Source organism: Sinocyclocheilus anshuiensis, unplaced genomic scaffold (assembly GCF_001515605.1).
Source record: "Sinocyclocheilus anshuiensis isolate Anshui unplaced genomic scaffold, SAMN03320099.WGS_v1.1 scaffold1228, whole genome shotgun sequence".
In the NCBI taxonomy this organism is placed as follows: Eukaryota; Metazoa; Chordata; class Actinopteri; order Cypriniformes; family Cyprinidae; genus Sinocyclocheilus; species Sinocyclocheilus anshuiensis.
In genome coordinates, this window is record NW_015547716.1 from 466366 (window position 1) to 473026 (window position 6661).

The following is a 6661-nucleotide window of genomic DNA, read 5'->3' on the forward strand; positions in this document are numbered from 1 at the left end:
ATCGGCGTTTGGTATCGGGGCATTTTAACGAGTACGAGTACGAGTACAGGAGACCAGTATCGGTGCATCCCTAGTTATGAGGATGAGTGTATCTCAACAATGAGGTCCATGCCAGCCAGGACTTGAAAGCCTTAGTGATCTGAAACAAAAGAAGACGACAACCAGAAGGTGCACAGTAATATACTCATGCTTATAATGGGGAGGGAGTGAGGGTTGCGAGCAGTTTGAGCATACTTACCGAGCAGTAATGCCACGTATATATGTCCCGTGTCTAATAGGAGAATGGTAGTGATTGGAGCGATTTGACAGCTGACCGCGTCAGCTGGTCGCAGCCTATGCCTACGTGGCCTGACTGAACTAACGCTGTGCTCGATGTGTGAAACCACCAGGAACCATTTAGTCTCCAGTTCCACCATTTTCCAGAAATACAACCTACACTGGAGTCTCCAGAAGCACAAGGTGTCGGGTTCTCAGAGACGTTACTGAAGCAAAGAATTATGAATCACCTCCGCTTAATAAAGCTCACAAGATGAAACGTTGTGAAATAACATCAATTCAATACTGATATTTGAAAAGGTTTTTTGTGACTATACTGACCCAAAGAGCATTTCACTGTCAACTGATCACGCCTTAATTTTGCAATCTCTAATACTGCATTAATATTGCATCCTTCTTCTGGACATTTAATAATTTTTGACTTGCAGTGTGATTTGACTCACCCATTTTACCTATAAAATTAACCCTGCTTAATAATTATGCACACCAGAATATAAAGAATTTTTCGCTTCCAGCCCTTGTTAGCAATCATACATAACTTATAAATCATTATATGTAAAATTACTAGTGGTTATTAAGACTGATGTGGTTTGGAATTGGTAAAATGTACTTGAAAAAAAAAGAAAAAAAGATCAGAATATTGACCTGCATTATAATTATGCACGCACTGTATATGTATTTTTTAAATTTAACTGAGTACTGGTGTAAAGAGAGGAAGCCTAATTGAGGTAAACGGAGCACTGCACTTGTCACCTGTATTAAGTCAGTCTAGTCTAGACACTAGGAATGCACTGGAATGGGAAAATCTCACCTGTAGTACGTAATTCTTGTCACTAGGAACCTACTACAGACTAACCTACTGAATTTTAAATGATTTTTAATTAGTTTAGATTTTTAATTTTAATTAGGCTAATTCTCAACTTCGACGTTTTAATGCAATTGGTGGAACTGTCAGACGGTCCCTTAAGGATCGTGTTGTTTGGGAGAATTCCAAACGGAAGTGAGCATCCCTGGGCACTACTCCCTTTGAAGGTCAGAGCCCTTGAAGTGTGTTCTGTTTATTCTTGATTCTTCATTAATGAGGCTGAAGTTTATAAAGCTTCAGGAAGATTTAGATTTGTTGGAATAGGTAAAATCTTTAGAGCGGTTGAATAATTGTGCTGAAGCATCAGATAATAAGGGACACTTTCTATAAACTGGGTACTTTTGTTTTCAATAACATTTCTGATAGATAATTGTGCAGTTGAGCAAACATATTTAATAATTCTCCCTATAGAGACTTTATAATGTTTTAAAAATAATGAGTTGAAGATCAATGTATCCCATTTATGGAAAGTTTCAGGGACGTATAATTTATAAAAATTTATAAAAATGATCAACTTTTTATAACAGTTGTCTATTTTACACTGTTACATCAGGGTTCACTTTTATGTTCTTTCATATTTCTGTTTTTTTCAGAGTTCCTGAAAATGAACCGTTTTTACTTTTATTTCAGAGTTTATTGAAGAAAACACGGAGAATGAAGAACTGAGTAAAGTTGAGAAGAAAAATCACATCAGAACTGTTAAAAGAACTTTGGAAGACTTAAAGAAAAGAGCCAAGAAATCTTTCACCTGCACTCAGTGTGGAAAGAGTTTGACAAGCAAATATAAATTTGATGTTCGGTTTCTCTCCAGTGTGAATGTTCATGTGAACAAGAGATTCAGTCAGTCAGGACATCTGAAAACACATGAGAGGATCCACACTGGAGAGAAACCGTATCACTGCACTGCATGTGGGAAGTGTTTCACTCGTTCATCTTCTCTATCAGTCATACAGAAAACAATCACAGTAATTAGATCATCTTCAGAGCACTTTCAGGTCTAATGCTGCATCCTCACCAAATGTGACAATGCATCATGCAATAAAATATCATCTAGATAATTCTGTCCTAACCAGACATTACAAGCGACATGACAAATAAACATTATCTAGAGTTTTCACAGTGAATAAAGATCATCATCTTCATAACCAGCAGATTCAACTGTGAGATTCAGATCAACTCAAAGTGGAGCTCCTCCCCAAAGAACAATGTCAAGAGCTTTATTCTTGTATTTTATTTTGCTTTGTGATATAAACAATATCATTGAACATAATATGAAACTCATAAGAAAGCACAGGTTTCTTATAATGCATATGTGTCACTTGTAGTTTGCTTATTCTTTCATGAAGGAAAGTAGCAGTTTTTTTATAAACTCTGTGTGTTCACTACTCACTGCTCTGTGTGTGTGTGTTCACTACTCACTGCTCTGTGTGTGTTCACTACTCACTGCTCCGTGTGTGTGTGTTCACTACTCACTGCTCTGTGTTCACTACTCACTGCTCCGTGTGTGTATGTGTGGAGTACAGGAGACCAGTATCGGTGCATCCCTAGTTATGAGGATGAGTGTATCTCAACAATGAGGTCCATGCCAGCCAGGACTTGAAAGCCTTAGTGATCTGAAACAAAAGAAGACGACAACCAGAAGGTGCACAGTAATATACTCATGCTTATAATGGGGAGGGAGTGAGGGTTGCGAGCAGTTTGAGCATACTTACCGAGCAGTAATGCCACGTATATATGTCCCGTGTCTAATAGGAGAATGGTAGTGATTGGAGCGATTTGACAGCTGACCGCGTCAGCTGGTCGCAGCCTATGCCTACGTGGCCTGACTGAACTAACGCTGTGCTCGATGTGTGAAACCACCAGGAACCATTTAGTCTCCAGTTCCACCATTTTCCAGAAATACAACCTACACTGGAGTCTCCAGAAGCACAAGGTGTCGGGTTCTCAGAGACGTTACTGAAGCAAAGAATTATGAATCACCTCCGCTTAATAAAGCTCACAAGATGAAACGTTGTGAAATAACATCAATTCAATACTGATATTTGAAAAGGTTTTTTGTGACTATACTGACCCAAAGAGCATTTCACTGTCAACTGATCACGCCTTAATTTTGCAATCTCTAATACTGCATTAATATTGCATCCTTCTTCTGGACATTTAATAATTTTTGACTTGCAGTGTGATTTGACTCACCCATTTTACCTATAAAATTAACCCTGCTTAATAATTATGCACACCAGAATATAAAGAATTTTTCGCTTCCAGCCCTTGTTAGCAATCATACATAACTTATAAATCATTATATGTAAAATTACTAGTGGTTATTAAGACTGATGTGGTTTGGAATTGGTAAAATGTACTTGAAAAAAAAAGAAAAAAAGATCAGAATATTGACCTGCATTATAATTATGCACGCACTGTATATGTATTTTTTAAATTTAACTGAGTACTGGTGTAAAGAGAGGAAGCCTAATTGAGGTAAACGGAGCACTGCACTTGTCACCTGTATTAAGTCAGTCTAGTCTAGACACTAGGAATGCACTGGAATGGGAAAATCTCACCTGTAGTACGTAATTCTTGTCACTAGGAACCTACTACAGACTAACCTACTGAATTTTAAATGATTTTTAATTAGTTTAGATTTTTAATTTTAATTAGGCTAATTCTCAACTTCGACGTTTTAATGCAATTGGTGGAACTGTCAGACGGTCCCTTAAGGATCGTGTTGTTTGGGAGAATTCCAAACGGAAGTGAGCATCCCTGGGCACTACTCCCTTTGAAGGTCAGAGCCCTTGAAGTGTGTTCTGTTTATTCTTGATTCTTCATTAATGAGGCTGAAGTTTATAAAGCTTCAGGAAGATTTAGATTTGTTGGAATAGGTAAAATCTTTAGAGCGGTTGAATAATTGTGCTGAAGCATCAGATAATAAGGGACACTTTCTATAAACTGGGTACTTTTGTTTTCAATAACATTTCTGATAGATAATTGTGCAGTTGAGCAAACATATTTAATAATTCTCCCTATAGAGACTTTATAATGTTTTAAAAATAATGAGTTGAAGATCAATGTATCCCATTTATGGAAAGTTTCAGGGACGTATAATTTATAAAAATTTATAAAAATGATCAACTTTTTATAACAGTTGTCTATTTTACACTGTTACATCAGGGTTCACTTTTATGTTCTTTCATATTTCTGTTTTTTTCAGAGTTCCTGAAAATGAACCGTTTTTACTTTTATTTCAGAGTTTATTGAAGAAAACACGGAGAATGAAGAACTGAGTAAAGTTGAGAAGAAAAATCACATCAGAACTGTTAAAAGAACTTTGGAAGACTTAAAGAAAAGAGCCAAGAAATCTTTCACCTGCACTCAGTGTGGAAAGAGTTTGACAAGCAAATATAGTCTTGATGTACGGTTTCTCTCCAGTGTGAATGTTCATGTGAACAAGAGATTCAGTCAGTCAGGACATCTGAAAACACATGAGAGGATCCACACTGGAGAGAAACCGTATCACTGCACTGCATGTGGGAAGTGTTTCACTCGTTCATCTTCTCTATCAGTCATACAGAAAACAATCACAGTAATTAGATCATCTTCAGAGCACTTTCAGGTCTAATGCTGCATCCTCACCAAATGTGACAATGCATCATGCAATAAAATATCATCTAGATAATTCTGTCCTAACCAGACATTACAAGCGACATGACAAATAAACATTATCTAGAGTTTTCACAGTGAATAAAGATCATCATCTTCATAACCAGCAGATTCAACTGTGAGATTCAGATCAACTCAAAGTGGAGCTCCTCCCCAAAGAACAATGTCAAGAGCTTTATTCTTGTATTTTATTTTGCTTTGTGATATAAACAATATCATTGAACATAATATGAAACTCATAAGAAAGCACAGGTTTCTTATAATGCATATGTGTCACTTGTAGTTTGCTTATTCTTTCATGAAGGAAAGTAGCAGTTTTTTTATAAACTCTGTGTGTTCACTACTCACTGCTCTGTGTGTGTGTGTTCACTACTCACTGCTCTGTGTGTGTGTGTGTGTCACTGCTCCGTGTGTGTGTGTTCACTACTCACCAAGAGTCTGCTGAATGAAAGAGCTCAAAAGCTTGATACTGATATTCAAGATGATTGTACTCTTACCTTAACGAGCTTCTGTGAAGAGGAGCTGCAGGACGGCTGTGAACATCAGAGATGACGTGTTAATGTGGAAAGGAATTGAGCTTTAGTGTTAAACATGTTTCTGACAGCAGATTCAGAGCTTCTGGATCAGAAGTGTGTGAGTGTGTGTGAGAGAGAGTGTGTGTGTGTGTGCGCGCGGGAGTGTGTTTGTGAGTGTGGGAGTGGGAGTGTGAGTGTATGTGAGAGAGTGTATGTGCTATTTGAATTGAGAGAGTGTGTGTTTGTGAGAGTGTGTGTGGGAGTGTGAGAGTGTGTGTGTGTGTGTTTGTGTGTACCTGAGGGGACAGTCTCTCCTCTTTCACCTCCATATGAAAATTAAAGTGAGTGCGTGTATATGTGCGTGTGCGTGTATATGTGCGTGCGCGTGCGAGTGTGTTTTTGAGTGTGCGTGTGCGGGAGTGTGCTTGTGCTATTTGAATTGAGTGTGTATGTTTGTTTGTGAGTGTGTGTTTGTGTGTACCTGAGGGGACAGTCTCTCCTCTTTCACCTCCATCTGAAAATTAAAGTGAATCAGAAACTCAAGTGAATCATTTGCACAGCAGCAGATCTGAAAGTGAATCATATCACAGAACGAGCTAAACTCTGAACTACAGGCAGACTCACTGTTTCTACTTTAGCAAACAGTGGATTCAGAGCTTCTGGATCAAAGTGTGTGTGTGAGAGAGTGTTTGTGTGTGTGAGTCCCGCGCACACACACGCACGCAGTGTGTGAGAGAGAGTGTATGTGCTATTTGAATTGAGAGTGTGTGTGTATGTTTGTGAGTGTGTTTGTGTGTGTGAGTGAGAATGTTTGTGTGTGTGTTTGTGTATGTTTGTGAGTGTGTGTGTGTATGTGCTATTTGAATTGAGAGAGTGTGTGTGTGTATGTTTGTGAGTGTGAGTGTGTGAATGTTTGTGAGTGCGTGTGTGAGAGAGAGTGTGTGGGCGTGTGCGCACTATTTGAATTGTGTGTGTGTGTGTGTGCGCGGGAGTGTGTTTGTGAGTGTGCGTGTGAGAGAGTGTATGTGCTATTTGAATTGAGTGTGTGTGTGTGTGTTTGTGAGTGGGTGTGTGTGTGTGTGTGTGAGAATGTTTGTGTGTGTGTGTGTGTGTGTGTGTGTGAGTGAGTGAGTGAGTGTGTGTGTTTGTTGAATGAGAGTATGAGTGAGTGAGTGAGCGAGAGGGTGAGCGCGTGTGAGTGAGAGAGCGAGCGAGAGAGCGAGCGAGAGAGCGAGCGAGAGAGCGAGAATGACAGGGTGAGTGTGTGTGAGAGCGAGTGAGCAAGCGAGCTAGAGAGTGTGAATGACAGAGTGAGTGTGTGTGAGAGCGAGCGAGCGAGCGAGCTAGA